Here is a 16,833-nt window from a genome sequence, read left to right as displayed (position 1 = left end):
GGGGCCAACCTGAGAGCGTTCTATAGACCTGAGCTGCCAGCATTCGGTCATCTTATTAACTGCGTGACTTGGAACAACCTGGGTAGCATTTCTGATTCTTAGTCCCCTTACCCTAGAGTGTTTCTGGCTGTAGTAAGCTGTCATCCATGTGCAAGCTTAACAACCAGAATGCCTAGGTTTAGATTTTCATTTCTACTCTGTTCTTGCTGTGTGACTTTGGGGAATTCACTTCATCTCTCTGTGCCCCAGTTTTCTCAGCTGTGACGCGAGGGAAGTAACAGACCCCAGCTCATAGTGGTTGCAAGGATGAAATGCAGTAAGTTTTGTGAAATGCTCACAACAGTAGCTGGCCCGTAATGAGTGCTAATAAGTACAAGCTATCGTGGCCAGAGGCAAACTCTTCTTTTTTAGTGTTTTGTCGATTAATTTACATTCCTTGACTCTTGACATTGACTTAAGCCCCCGCCTCCACCCGAAAAAAAGAAGAAAAAAGGAACAAAAGATATTAAAAGCAGCATTTCGTAGAAGCAATATAAATTATTCCCATCCAAACGTAAATGGCATGCGTCCTGTCTTACCAAAACCACTTTGCATTATGTAAACCACACTTCCTCTCCATTGTGTGAGGCATCAGATGGAGTAAAATGGTGCTTTGAGAATAAAAATACTACTCTGCTCATCTACAGAGAAAGCTTTGTGAATAGCACCAACCCAAGGAGCAATCAGACTGCAGACCCTACAGGATACTCTCCTGTGTTAATTGCCAACTAGGTTTTGCATGTAAGCGGCTTCAAAAACTATTTAACCACTTTATGCCAGAATATCACGCATAATATTCAAACTTATCCACATGTTCCAGCAAATTAAAGGGGTTCTGGGAGAAGCAGGCTCCTTGTCCAAAAATGACCCATCGCAGCCCAGTCAAGCTATGGCTTAACTGAACTTGCAAAACCTTGCTGACTCACGATGTGCGGGGGTGGGTCTGCAAAGCATCCAGAAGATTGAGAGCCACGCTTTCTGTGCCAGAATAGAAGTGTGTCAACCTCATCTGGGATGAAGGGAAAACAATTCTTGTTCTCTAAGGTATGACTTATGGTAGTACGATGATCGTGGACTTGAAATCAAACAGGAGTGGGTTCAAATTCCAGGTGTGCCCCTTGCCAGCTATGTGAACTTGGGCAATGTCTTAGTTGTCACTGAGCCTCTGTTCCTGCATAAGTATAAATGCAGATAATAGTATTTACCTTATGGACCAATCGTGAAGTATGTACCAGGATACTCACTCACACACACACACGCACACACACACGCACGCATACATACATATGTACGTATATGTAAGCATATATATAACTACCTGGTACATGGGATTTGCACCTTTCTTTCTTCCTTCCTTCCTTCCTTCCTTCCATCCTTCTTTTTTTGAGGGGCAGGGGCAGAGGCAGAGGGAGAGAGAGAATCTTAAGCAGGCTCCACATCCAGCATGGAGCCTGATATGGGCCTCGATCTTACAACCTCAAGATTGTGACCTGAGCTGAAATCAAGAGTTGGACGCTTAACCAACTGAGCCACCCAGGCACTCCAACAGTAGCATCTTTCGAGGGGATTTGAAAGCAAACACATTATCAGCTATAGGATAATAATGCTGTATTATCACAAACTTATTGTTTTTAATTAGCCATGCTTTCATCTTGATGTCTAAAGTCAGCTTTCTAGATGTATTCTCTTCCTGCTCCCAGGAATACTTGATTTTATTCCCTGCACTGCCACTAATTAGCTGTGGGATTTCAGGAAATTACTCAACCTCTCTGGCCCACTGTTTCTGAACACTTATGGCAAGGACATTGCTTTGTTATTCCAGAATTCCTTGCAGCCTCAAAATGTGATGCTTTTTCCTCCCTCTCCTTCTCACCCTGATTCTTTTTGTATTTCTTGTTGGCTTTTTATGCTTTTCTTCATTAGTGTATGTAATTTGCTGCAATCTTCCCTATTCTCATGATTATTGTACTAACTGGATTTTATAGGAAAGTTCTATTTCATGTTATGTTCTGCTTCTTACAAAATTCTTCTTTTTGGTGGGGGATGGGGCAGAGGGAGAGGAAGAGAGGGAATCTCAAGCAGGCTCCACTCCCAGCATGGCGCCCAATGCAGAGCCCGACACAGGGCTCAATCTCACAAGCCCAAGACCATGACCTGAGCCGAAATCAAGAGTCAGACCCTTAACTGACTGAGCCACCCAGGCGCCCGTATAAAATCCTTTAATGTGTAACTGTGATGTGCCTTTTTACTTCCCATGATACTACATCGATAATGCAGCTACGATAACATTTGTTGAACTTAGTTGCAGGTCTGATATTACTGTCTTTTTCTGAAATAGGATCTATTTTAGACAGCAAAATTCAAGGAATTTAAAAATGATACAAGTCTGATTTTTTTTTAAAGATAAAATATTGCTTCTTAATTACAAGGGCAAGAAGCAAGTAGTGGCATGAAAAATGTGGTAAATGAAATAGAGCACTAGAATCCTCATGAGGGCCACCTAAATTTATGGCAAACTCACAAAGGGCATCAAATATATGCTATCAAATTTTGTGAAATGCCAGAACACTTGATCTATGGAGGTTGAGGAAAAAATTTCCGGTGAAGGATGTTACTAACCCTTTGTATTACTACTAAAAGGTGCTTCTTCAGATTGGTGATTTAAGCAGTGAACAACGGAGCAACTGTATCTGGCCAGCCTGTGTTACATTTCCAGTTGGGAAAAGGTGGCTGCTCTTTTATACCCTCCCAATAACTATAACCATTTATGATTGCAGGACCTTGCTTCCCAGACACTAGTGGTCTCTGAGTCCCTGAGCATGAGGAGAGATAGTTTAATCTCAATACCAAGCAATCATAAAAGAAGTGGACAGCACATGAGAATCTCCTAGGTGCTCTTCCCAAGATCATGTCTGGTGTTGGACCAGAGAAAGAGCAATTTGCAAATGACGAACCTGAACTTTTATTGTAACTGAAGTTTCTAGAATGGCTTTTGTATTCTTATGTTACAAATAAACATTAGACTGGTCAAAGGATGACTAAAACTAAACTGAGAACAACTTCATCTACATCAAAAAATATAAAGTTCTGTTTATCCTTCTCCAGATATGTAACTTATTATTTAAGCCATTACTCTTTGTTTTAATACTTCGGACAATTATTAAATGAAGGTGCTACACACCTACTTGTCCTTCCTGGGGTTGGGGATTGGGAAAAAGCAAAATATAAATGATTTTGCAGGCAGAAGGAGGATGATAAAAATAAATAAAAGCACTTTATCTCTTCCCTAAAGGCTAAGGTGATATGTGGGTCTTCTGAAATATCATAATGATAATAAGACACAGTATTAATAACAACAATTATGTAAAAGGCTCTGGTAATTGCAATTCTATTAGGATGTTGAATATTCTTGGTCACCATTGTGCCACCTTGTGGTCACAAGAGAACACATGTTTTTTTTCCATGAAGTAAATCGATTAAGTTTTTATTTTCTCCCCACTATTATGGGAGGATATTTGGAAGAATAAGTTGGGAAGCACATTGCCAATAAAGGCTATAAATAAAATATAATGGGCACCACTTAAATCGGAAAAAAGCATACACTGAAAAGCAACCAAATGGCATTGGTCTAGGTATGGATTCCATGTACTAGGTTTTCCCTCTGCTACCTCGATGTGAATTACGTATTTAGAAGACGAAATGCAAGTTCATTTAGGTTGCCGTTCTTGATCTACAAATATAGACATGGAAATCTGAATCATGTGCATTGAGAATCTAATTATTAATCCAGCAGTCTATTTATAGTAAGAGAAAGGAACCAGAATTTAAGTATCAATCACCAATACTAGATTAGAATAACCACATTAATGCATAAATAGAAACAGCTTAATAAACACAATTTTTATCATGAGTGAAGATTTGCTTTGTAAATATGTTATAATCTCATAAGTTTTATGCTTTTCAAAGAGTTGTGATATTTGTTTAAATGATTTTTTTTTTTTAAATTTCTAAATTCCACTATGTCAGCATCCAGATGTGAAGAACAGAGAAAGACAGGACTGGCCACCATCCCACAGAGTACGTGTGCATCGGGACTAAAGAATATATTCGTACCAAATTCAGAAATGCAATGGCCACTGGTTTATATTATCAGTGCTGGTTTGATCAAGGCTATAGTTTTATCAAGGATGAAACTATTAGAAAAAAATGAAGTTCCCCAAATCTCTCATTTATAAGTAGTATGTGTGTGTAGAGAATGAGAGAGAGAGAGAGAGAGAGAGAGACAGAACCAGAGAGTTTAACAAATTCTCACGGAGGCATTGCCATGCTAGCATGCTAGCTTACTAGTTAGCCCTGGTTTTCTCTTCATCTGTCTCTTGGTCTCTTATTTCTCTGTCTTCTTTACACCCATCAATTTCCCTGTTTCTGTCTCTGATTCTCATTGTCTATATGGTAGTCGCTCTGCATCTCTCTTTCTCTGCTACACTCTCTCGTTTAATTTAGACTGATATCCGGGAGGCGTCCTGCTCTAGACTGGAGTCCCAGCTCTGTGATGTCTAGTGGCGTGCCCTCGCACGACGTTCTCAAACTCCGTTTCCTCATGTGTTACCTAGGGGTACAAGTACGTTCCTCCCACGACTGTTGTGACAACTGCATGACTCACGGCAGGCAAAAGCACGCAAGACAATACTTAGCACAGAGTACATGGCCAGTGCGTGGTGCCCATCTCTATTTTTATTGTCTGGGGGAAAAACGTCTCCAATCTTAATATTCGAATCCGTGTCATCATGTCCCAACACTGCCTCCTTTAGAGGTATGATGTCACCGTAAATTAGAGATGCGGCCCACAGAATTTTATAACAGAAATATCCCCCATGTACCTCTTCTCACAACCTTATCAATGAAACGCTAAGAATCAGAAAACACCTTGCCTACAGTCGTGTAATTATAAAGTAGCAGAAACCAAACATGACCCCTATCTTCTGTTTGTACATCCTTACCCAGAGTTCGTCGCAATGACCAATAATCCTCATTCTAAACCATGGCTTCATTTTTTGACTAGTTTTACTTTTTCTCTCTCCTTGCCTCCCCTTCCCTGTTCCTTATCTATCTATCATCATTATATAACATTTATCTATCATTATTTATTATCTATCTATCATCTATCATTATTTATCTATCATTTATCTGTCATTAACTATCATTATCTAGCATTATCTAGCATTATTTATCTATCATTATCTATCATCCATCTATCATCTATCTATCTATCTATCTATCTATCTATCTATCTATCTATCATCTATCTATCTATCATCTACCTATCTATATCTATCATCCTTCTGTTTATTTGCCAGGACTAGAAATAATGCAGTCAGTGAGATAAAAATTTTCCATTGCAGTACCCCATTTTTTTGGACATTCACTAATTCAGGTATTCACTAGTGAACATCTACCTCATGTCTGTCATTCATAGACATCGTGAAGGTAATAATGAACTAAACTGAAGAAAATGATCTTTCTAGGAACTTGCAATCCAGTAGGAGAGACAGAAGGTAAAACAAACAAATGAACAAACAAACCGAACATAATTTAACGCCAAGCACAGTTCAGTTGCTATGAAAAAAGAAAATAAGGGAATATACGTGTGCAGAGAGTGATGGGTGCCATTTTAGGTAGAGTAGTCAAAGAAGGCTTCTCAGTGGAGGTGACATTTGCTCAGAAAACTAGAAGAGAGAAAGTGAACCATGTGGCTAGCTGGGGAAACAGAGTTCCAAGCCAGTGCAGAGGCCTTGGAGCAGAAACAAGTTTGAGAGCCTGGGGAAGAAGCCAAACTTAAGAGTTCTGTTGGGTCCACGATGTGTTTCAAATCCCTTGTTGTATGTACCCAAGTCAAAAAAAAAAAAACAGTAGGCGGCCGTATACGTGGATTTGGAGAAGCTGTGGGAGGTCAGACCTGAGAATGAGAACTTGGAAGCCCTCTGCATAGATAGGTCTATACTGGCACAGGCTTGCATGAGATCCCCCAGGAATTGAGTGGAGACTCGGGGAGGGGGTTGTTGGATGGTCCCAGCACCAGGGTCACTGCAACATGGGGAGGTTGAAACTAATAAAGTCATTAAAGGGAGACAAGAAGGTGCTGTCCTGTGAGGCAGGAGAAGAGACAGATGAGAGATTACTTAGCCGAGTAAAAAAAAGTGAGCAAGCGATTGTCAAATACTGCTTGGAGGCCAAGTGTAAGGAAACAGAGTTGATGGGGGGGGGGTTAAGAATGCCTGGGGGTGTGCCTGACTGGAGGAGATTCGATGGAGAATTTGGGCGGAGGAGACAGGGGCACCTTTTGAAAAGTTTTGATAAAAGGAAGAGATAAATGAAGTAGGAGCTGGAGAAAGGTACAGGGTCAAGGGACGCTTTCTTTCTTTTTTTTTTTTTAATTTCCTTCTTTGTATTTTTCTTTCTTTTGTTAGTGGGAGGTAGTTTAAGCATGTTTATGAGCAGATGGGAACGATCCCATAGAGAGGAAAAAATAGACAATGTAGGAGAGAGGGGATAAATAAAGAAGAGGCCTTGAATAGATGAGAAGGGACGGCACCCGGTCTACAAGAGGAGGGAGGGGGACCTTCCAGCTACAGACACAGGAGGGAGAAGCTTGTGCCCAGGCAGGGATGAAGACACGGGTGCGTGCAGGGGCCTGGAGAGGGAAGAGCACCTTCTCTCTGCTTCCACTTCTTGACGAGAAGAAAGGGAATCAGCTAAGAGTGGAGTGTATGTTCCAGGTTTGAGGGGAGGTGGAAATGGCTCCAGGACTCCTCTCAGAGCCCAGGAGCATGAATGGACCAGGAAAATATAATGGGGTCGTCAGGCGCCCCCAGAGCCCCTCAGAGTCCTGTGACTATGTTGAAGGTCACATCAGTCAACATGGCTGTGTGTTTTCCATCATCTATAACATTTGGCATAAAACTGAATTCGCAAGAATTTACCAATTTTAAAAAAACCCAGATTTCAAAAACAAAACAAAACAAAACCCAAAAAACCCCAACTTTTGAAATGAACACAGCTCATCTCTGTGTGTGGCACAGGTGCTCACACAAGTCAATAAAAGAAAGAGCTAATTTTCTCTGCCATGGAAACACTAATTGTGAAGATCCAGAAAGAAGTGGCTAGATCACCATTTTGGCTCAGGAAAAACATCTGACCACGTACATACACCAAGGAGAAAAAAGCCTCTGACTCAACGTGCTCACTCTCCCTCCCTGTTTGGTCCTAGATTACAACCAACTGCCGAAGGCAAATGCGTAAGGTGTGCTGAGACGCCATCCTGGCCCATGAGTCTGTATACTATTTCACAAGCTTTTTAGGATCTGGTATTAAAGCGTAGTAAAAGAGGCTGTGTTGAGTACTCGAGTACAGAGTCTGTTTGGAGCTGAGGTCTTTCTAGAGCTGTGTCTACCTGGCTGCCGAAGGTTGGTGATGGAGCCAAAGAGCTAAAATCCAACATTTGTTTGTCTTCATGATAGTTTCACTTTTATTTTTTCTTTTCATCTATGGGTTTGATTTTTTTCCCCACATATTTGCGTTTAATGTCAAAACTGGTCTTTTCCGTTAAAGTCAGCCCCATCCCCCTGTACTTACCCTGGGTTGCTATTGATTACCTCTCCAATGGACCCTTTCCATGTCCATTCTTTTTTGAGGGGACAGATCTGAATGGATTTGGTCCTGCCTTGGTTTGGGATATTCCTTGATATCCTTCTATAACAAAGTTCTTTAAACTTGATTTTTTTTTTTTTTTTTTTTTTTTTTTTTTTTTAGAGAGAGAGGGAGAGAGAGAGAATCTTAAGCAGGCTGCACGCTCAACACAGAGCCCCAATGCGGGGCTTGATCTCATGACTCTGAGATCATAACCTGAGCTGAAATCAAGAGTCAAAGGCTTAACCAACTGAGCCACCCAGGTGCCCCTAAATTTGATTTTTGAATTTACTGTTCATGCTTTTAAAATTTGCTACTACAGAGCATGGAGTTAAGTAATGCTAAGATCGAATAGGGAGATTTTCAATCAATCAATAGAATATACAAACTAGAGAAGTCCACTTTTCATTGAGAGTATTGTAAAGAGAGAGGGGGATGGATTCAAGTCCGATAGTGGGTTTTTTAATGAATGCATTAACTATTTGCAAAGCTATGTTTGGGTGTAAATTAGGGCATGCATTGTCATATTGATGAATGAAAAATATTCAATGTATACTCTTAGAAAGAGGCCTTTTTGATGTAAACAAAACTCTGATGAATAATTTGTGGTTGTCATTGTAAGTTCAATTGTAATGTTTGGACGAGGGTTGTACTTATATTTAATTTATATTAAAGTTGCTGTTTATTGTGTAGCCAAGATGCATTTGTGGACTATTATAACATACAAACAAGAGAGAGGCTCACAGAGACTTGTTAGTAGGCTTATTTACAAATAATTACAAAGCATCAAATGCACTATATTCTTATTTTTTGTACGTTGGCAATGATAGCTGCCATCTAATTAGTTTTTCCAGGAGACCATATGAAGGAAAAACAGGATACTATAGTTTTTAAACTTACATACAATTACTTACAGAAAGAAAGAGGTGGTCTTTTGCTCAACAGTCTCTGAACCGGAAACTACAATGATAATGATGATAATAATAGTAATAATAGTAACGGCACCTTTATATCAACTTTCAGAGATCAACAGATTAAAGTAACTATGCAAAAACAAACAAAAAATCTATACTGATGTCATATTGAATGTCATAGGACTGAAACCACCCAGGTCACGGAGAGCTACTTCACCGTGTTTACATCGTAATCATTTAAATTCCACGACTCTCACAGGACTTACATTCATGCGGAGGTTTTGAACAGAGATCATAACAATTTTATTTCTAGTAGACAAAGTTAAGAGGGCCAATAACATAAGGTAAAATTTCTGCCAATTTAGTTTGGCCAAAGAGATCACAGAAAAATAACTTTGGACAGAACTGCAAGGAAAATCTTGTTCAACCTCCTCTTCAAATTTGTACAATGTTAAAACAGTATAAAATAAGATCATCGATTTTTTATCCATGGATTTTTGATGAATAATATTTAACCCCAAAGATCACTAGCATCCCTTTTTTAAAAATAAAAAATAACTAAGCTAAATGTAAAGGATGTGGGGGGGGGGATCCTATATTGTTTGAGGGAATTAGTAGCACCATTACCATTTCATTGGAGTAGATTCCAAAACTCAAAATTCCATTGAAATCAATGAGCTGTTTTATTTCTTTTTAATGTTTGATGAATTTTCTCCCTACAGTTTCTCAGGAAATGCAATACTTTACTAGTTTTTAAATCCCATCAGTATCATATTTGGTTTTTCTCTCTGTTGTGTTTTTAATTGATTCCTAGAGGCAATTCTGAACTTTTTCTCCAGGTCACGTGTTTTGAATGGCTAAATTTTTCTCTACGGAAGCACAACTGTTATGCTACTGTCTAAATGGGTTAAGAAAAATTAATGTCCGGTGACTAACCTATCAGAAACAAGCTCACTGGAAATCAATATTTTTGGGAAGATTTTCACATATGAGAATCTGGTTTTCAGGGTCAGTCTGTGGGCGTAGCATTTCATATTATTAATAGCGCGATGACAAACCAGGGGCAGGAGAGTTAATGCTAGGATGTGTTCCCACCTCTCTCCCTTTTAAAGGAAGTATTCAAATGAGAGGAAATCCAAAGCCCTATTTAATACTGAGCTTCTGATATTAAAATAAACAGACAATGTAACTCTTGCAGAATAGGATTAAATTAGGCTATAGGCATGTCTAGTGGAGTTTGGGGAGAAAAAACCAAACTCCTATTAATTCTATATTTTGGTGACTTTGTACTTCTGTTCCTCGAAGGAATTTACCAGGATTTGCCTTCTGTGAGGCTGGGCAGTAAAAGGTGCCCATTGAATTATATTAAATATGTGCATTCTGCTTTTTATTTTTTCTTGTTAAACCCAGGGAGGAAATTTCCCCTAGCCTCACCAGTGAACTTATCTTGGTTTAGAACTACGTTTTTTTTTTTTTTTAAGATTTTATTTATTTATTCGACAGAGATAGAGACAGCCAGCGAGAGAGGGAACACAAGCAGGGGGAGTGGGAGAGGAAAAAGCAGGCTCATAGCGGAGGAGCCTGATGTGGGGCTCGATCCCAGAACGCCGGGATCACGCCCTGAGCCGAAGGCAGACGCTTAACCGCTGTGCCACCCAGGCGCCCCTAGAACTACTTCTGCGTTCACTCATTTAACAGCTAAAGAACAAAATATTACATGAATGATTAAGTTGTGTTTCTAGACAGACATAAGATTTTTCCCCTAATGAGTATGGAAATGTGATTGCAAAGTCTGTGTGCCCTGGAACAGCATTTACCCAATATTCTTTGTAATCACCTCCACAAATGAAGGATCAAAATGCCATCTTGGTCTTAAGAAAGAAGACAAACTTTTAATAAAAAAGGAATGGCATCTTCGTTTTAGTCTTAAAATCATACAGTGGATTAGGTTTTGTTCTTTATTATGAAATAATAAATATTTAGAGAAAAATGAGAAAATGCCAATGCACAAACATAAGTAAATAAAAATAAATTATAATCACATCTCCTAGGTCATTGTTAAATTTTGCATCGGGCCCCTCAGCATACTCCCCATGGGGTGCCCATCTCCAGGTGTTTTTACATGAAAGAGAAATAGGTTTGTATTTTTTAATATATTGCTATTTTGAGTTTTTCTACTGCAGGCGACTCCAATAAATCTGAATACATATAAAAATTTTGACCTCTCTTGTTTATCATAGGTTATTTTGCTTTAGTTATTTCTAAAAAAGTATTCATTTAACTATTACTTATCTTGATTACTGGGTTGTTGGTTTTTTTTTTTTTTTTTTTTTTTTGGTGCCTCTTTAAGTTCACACTTGAGGTGTGTACTGCCTTCTTTATCACATCCTAATCCTCGCACTGAAGACAAATACAGAAAGGTTCAGATTTGGAAACTGATTTAAACATAAAGATTTTCTTTTCTCAAAGGAATGGCATCATATGTTATAATCTGCATTCAAAGTTCAGAGTCCTTAAACATTTTTCAGGACCTAATTTCTTTTGCAAAATAATCCATTTTCTCTATTTATTTTATTTTTTAAAATATTTTTCAATCACTAAATACTCTTACATGCAACACAACGATTGTTAATGAGATCAAATTCAAGGTTCCTTGAGTTGAAGCAGCTCAAAGGGAAAAACTTGTCTAATAGTTTCATAGACTCGCAGGTCCCCTGTGGATCTGCAAGCCTAAAACAGGCTAGGCTATAGATTTGCAAAAATCACTCTCCGCAGAATCAGTTTTGACGTTCACTGATTTCTTTAACGATTGATACTAACAGTAACCTATATTTTATTTTAGGAGCCTACTTGGAAGACACTTAATTTTGACATGTAAGTGAACTTGATCAGAATATGTCAACTATAATTAGTCTGAACAGAAAATATTTATTGTTCGAATACGTATTTTATACTCCGTATATGGCTAATCCTAAAAATAAATCTATGAGCATTTTCTCTCCATTTTAACAAGGAGGCACCAACAGTTAAATAAATCCTACAATTGACAGTATTCAGCCTGCTAGTACTAGAGATGAAGAATGGCTTTCGGGGCGCCTGGGTGGCACAGCGGTTAAGCGTCTGCCTTTGGCTCAGGGCGTGATCCCGGCGTTCTGGGATCGAGCCCCACATCAGGCTCCTCCGCTATGAGCCTGCTTCTTCCTCTCCCACTCCCCCTGCTTGTGTTCCCTCTCTCGCTGGCTGTCTCTCTCTCTGTCGAATAAATAAATAAAATCTTAAAAAAAAAAAAAAAGAATGGCTTTCATACCCTTTATACTCAATTTGGCCTAATGCCCGTAGCAGTATTCTGGACCAGTGGTCAGCCAACTTTTTCCATAAGGGGCCAGAGAGTCAATATTCTAGGGTTTGTGAGCCAAATATGGGCTCTGTCTCTTGACTCAACAGAAGCAGCAGTCATAGACAATCTGTAAGCAAACAAGCGTGGCTACATTCCAATTACAACTTTACTAATGAAGATAGAAATTTGCATTTTATAAAACGGGCAAGTGTCACAAAATATTATTCTTTCAATTTTTTCTGCCTCCAGTTGAGAACTGTAAATCATTCTTAGCTCAGGAGCTGTATAGATGGTGAGCCAGATTTGGCCTGTGGGCTGCAGCTTTGCAGATCTCCTGTTCTAGAACAGGGTGACATCCTTGATTTAAAATATCAGAAAGGCCCCGATTTCAGGAAAAAGCTTTCGTTTTCTATGGGTCTTGTAATAGAGTGACATTTGCATATAAATCATATATCTTTGGTTCGTTTTTTTGATGTAGATACTCTCCCACCAAAATGTTCAATCCTGTGTTGTTTTCATGAACAAAATAAAGGGGATTGTGAAGTAAAATTCTACAGAAGCAATCAGATGTTTTGAAAAATTAATATTTAAAGGAAAAAAAATTTCCTAATGACACTATCTCATAATGTCTCATTTTTTCTTTTCCTGGGTTGTTACCTTTTTCGTTTTAGTTGAGTCCTTCATTAGTACTTCTAATACAATTAACTGTATTGAGAAGTCCCCGAGACTACCTTTTCCAGATACCTGCTGATCTAGATATTTGAGTTTCATTGCCAGGAAGCATCATAAAGGTTTTCCTTGAGACATTTGCAGAGGAACCGCAAGGAAGGAGGAGGAGAAGGGAGGAGGAGAACGGAGTGACATTGGTAGGACATGGCCCCGGAGCAGCTGCCACACGCCACTCTAGAATCAGTGGGCTCCATAGGCAAATACAAGGCCACCCAGATGCCACCGTGGCCAAGCGCAAACATGCAACTTTTCCCATCAGTGTGACAACTGATGTCTTTGTTCTCTAGCTGATGGAAAATTCCTAGAGGAGAAAGGGAGAAAAGGAAAGGGGACTATTGGGTGGGGAGGGAGGGAGTTAAGGGATTAGAGCAGTGGGGGGAAGGGGGGCGGACAGAGGGCTGCAGTCTAGCTCTGCCCACTTTCTATCACAGCCTCCCCCCAATCCCCCTCCCCAGACCGGGACACTCTATAGAGATCTCCATTTGCAACCAGTTTGTTTCCATAGGGAAGCCTCCACTGCAGGATTAGGACCTAGAGGACTGCCGCATCTGGTTCATTCACTCTTTGGAGCATTTGATCTCATCTATAAGGGAAAACAAATGCATGTCCCCTATTTTTCTCCAGGACCAGTTTTTTGTTTTGTTTTGTTTTGTTTTTGTTCGTTTGTTGGCTTTTCTCTGCTCATGATTCTTTCTGAAGTCAAGTCCTTTGGCTACTGAAGCCACCCATCCCTTCCTCGAAGTTAGGTTAAGATCAGGACAGAACAGTTGTAATTCTAGAACTTGTCAGCCAGAATCAGACCATCACAAACCAATCACAAGGCTGCTCCCTGCTCCCAATAGTTGAGATTATTTTTCTATGATGTAATGAACCTTTTAGATCCTTTTGAAAGAAAAACCACCGGCATGTACATCTCTCTGTCTAGAGCTCCTTTCGAACCACAAGGTTGTTGAGAACGTGTTTTGGACCAGAAGCATTAGTTATGGAGGTTGCCATTGTTGTTCCCTGCAAGGAAGAGAATAAAAGTGTAATCGTACTAGGTCATGTGTAAATTTATGCTGTTTTTACTGGCTCTTAACCCTTTTCCTTCCAGGAATTGTTAAGTTCCTTTGCAGTCATATATCAGTCCTTGGGTACGTTCTCACCAAGGGTGACCGTTTGACGGTAAGGTCCCTCAGTAGACCAACAGAATAGAAGTCGGGTCACATAGCGGACTCCCTGGAAATTACGTAAGAGAAATAAATACCCTGGTATTTGCCCAGAGAGGAAATTAGGAAATTCATTTCTAGCATGAACTCATAGACTCTCTCAAACTCTTCCGTGAGAAAAATTTTTCTTGGTCTGAGGGGTCTTCGGTGGCGTTAGGGGGTGAAACCTTGCAGGAGAGATCTCCGGTCCCTATGTTGCTGGAAACGGGGCTGCAGGTCGGGCTGCCTTCCTTGCTGGTGGAGACTCCGAAGAGGGTTCGGGAGACAGGAGAAAGAACAGGACACCTGTCCGTGCCTAGGGGTCTTCCTCTTTTTCCTGTTCTTTCACTCATTTTGGGGGGTTTTATGTCATGGCCCGTAAGTCCATTCACTGAGAATTGCTCTCCCTTGTGGAAAAGTAATTTCAAAAATGGTTTTTATCTTATTTTTTATTTTTATTTTGTGCCGCCTGGACTATTTTACCTGCAGGGTATGGGTTGGTTTTTATACTCAGTGTGCTTGAGGCTTGGCCGGCAAGTTGCTGTGATGGGCTGTGCTTTTGTCCGGGAGCCTGTGACGCTGGAATCAGTCAGATCATGAACCACATTTGCACAGATGCAGCAAATGCTGAATAATGCTAATAATACAATTCCAAGTGCTCCGCCTGGATCTCTGGCTATGTCTGGGTCCTCTTTTCTTGTAGGAATTGAAATACTGTGTGGAGCACAGAGAGGGAAAATGAACCAAGGCGAGCAATGCATGAGGAAAGAAGAGAGAACATAGAGAGGAGTGAATTAATATCTGTGCTTAATTCACTTAGGACGGAGCGCCGATCCATTGTGAGCCCAGGATTAAGGAGACATGCATAGATTTCCATTATACTGCCTGGATTTTGACACTATGACTATGGCACTGGTGACAGTCTTTTGTGCTAAATGATGCTTTGACCAAGTAGACGTTCAGATGAACTTCTGCCAGGACATCCAAGTAACATTTTGATCGTCGGCTGTTCCAAGGGAAGCACGGCTTCAGTTATGTGTACTTAGCTAGCGTTTTGCAGAAAGATTGGAGCTGTTTAGCCTCAGAGCTTTATAGATTATTCTATTTTTGGAAAATACTGACAGAGTCGCCACTATCTGCCTTGAAAGTTTCACATTTTCATGCATAAGAAATATGTGTGCGATGGGTGAGTAGATAATGTTTTAAATTGCAAATTGTAAAATATAACTGAACTCTTAAACACCATAAAATCAGAATCATGAAAGCAAGTTGCCGAGAAATTGGAGTCTGCAAGCTGACTACAGCTCTTTTGTCAGAACTCAGTAACTATAGATCAAAATTGAGCCGTCTTCAACGTCTTGTGACGTTTTTAGATGTGACACCGTGAGGTCAAGAGGTAGAACTCTGTGTGTGTGTGTGCATTTTCACGTTTATGCACTTTGATTTTGCTTTGTGCCCACTAATTATTAAGTACATTCCTTCTTTCACTTAACCCGGTACTAAGGAGGCACTAGATTTTTATTTTAAAATAATAGGCATTAAGAACAATAGCTTTGGGTTTTAACCTTTGCCCAAGCAGGAAATACATTATTATCTTTCAAGGATTTTTCTTTTTGGAAAGCATTACTGCAGGTTAACACCTATAAGAGGTTTAATCTCAGTCAATGGGAAAGCTCGCTCTCTTAATGAATTTTTTTTCCCCCAAGTTGACTTCGAAGGTACAGTAGGAGTCTTAATATTTCAGTTTACACGCAGGAAGATGACCCTGAGGTGACAAGAAGTCATTATTTATGGTGTCAGTTCCTGCCTTGCTAAAATTCGGTGATTCAGTTATCCCAACCACATAAACAGACAGATTTAGCATAAATACAAGTTCTAAAATGAGATCTTCTTTGCTGATAAGAAGATTAGAAGCTGAAACACCATGACAGAATTTAAGTCTGTGTAATAAATTCAGAGTTTCTCTGTTGCTAACCACAGAAGCAATTTTCTGAAATGCTCCTTTCCAGTGATCGTGCCTTTGGATTTCTTTAACGTTTAGAATGGACTGGATGAAGCTCAAATCCAAATGGAGGAGAAGAAATAGCTGGATGTGATCCTAATTAGTACATTGAAATATCCACGTTAAGCACTTATAAAATGGGCAGTAACATAACTTGGGTTTTCTTTAAATAATCATATGATGCTATTAATGCTGTTTTTTCTATTATCATGAGTCATTAATGTTATCATTACTATGCGGTGTAGCATTTGATTTCTGCTTAGTTGTGATACACGTAACTTGTCTGTAACTTATACACAGGGCTTTGGATATTAAAAGATAAACTGACCAAGGGCCAATGAAGGCTATCTGCCTGCAGAACACAAGTCAATGAGGGAGGAAACGATTCCTCATCTCCTTAGATACTGATCGAATTTATTTTTTATATAGAAGAAAGTCTCTCACAGGGAAGCAGAAGAATTAGCCAGATATTTGGAAATAGGTCTTGCATGAGGACTGCAAGGCCAAATTTTATATATTAGAGTCAGAGTAGGAACCATTTGGGGGGAATTAGTCATTGGCTGCGAAAATTATCAGCCCTATTCTATAATTTCTAGATTTGTCTGAGCAGAGATGCCATGAAAAGTTATTCTCTGCCGAAAGCAGAAGGAAACTTGGGCTTGAAATCCACAGGCTTAGTGGCTGTATTAACAGCCTCCACTCACACGAGGAGCTTCTTTGCAACAAGAATTTCTCTGTCTCGATCTCCTTATCAATTACAATTGGGATTTAGAAAATTGCATGAAGAGAAATCCAGAAGAAAAGATCACACGGTAGGACCACGGCCAGAGGCAACAGAGAAATGACAGTTGATCAGTGTTCTAACAGTCCTGCTCACATCTCTTGGCCTTGCGTTCACTCATCTGCAGATCCCTCCCTGTCTAAAGAATCAAGTGTCAC

Source organism: Ursus maritimus, unplaced genomic scaffold (assembly GCF_017311325.1).
Source record: "Ursus maritimus isolate PB19 unplaced genomic scaffold, ASM1731132v1 scaffold_24, whole genome shotgun sequence".
NCBI classification, from domain to species: domain Eukaryota; kingdom Metazoa; phylum Chordata; class Mammalia; order Carnivora; family Ursidae; genus Ursus; species Ursus maritimus.
The sequence above is the reverse complement of the archived record's forward strand: the minus strand, read 5'-3'. Positions refer to the sequence as shown.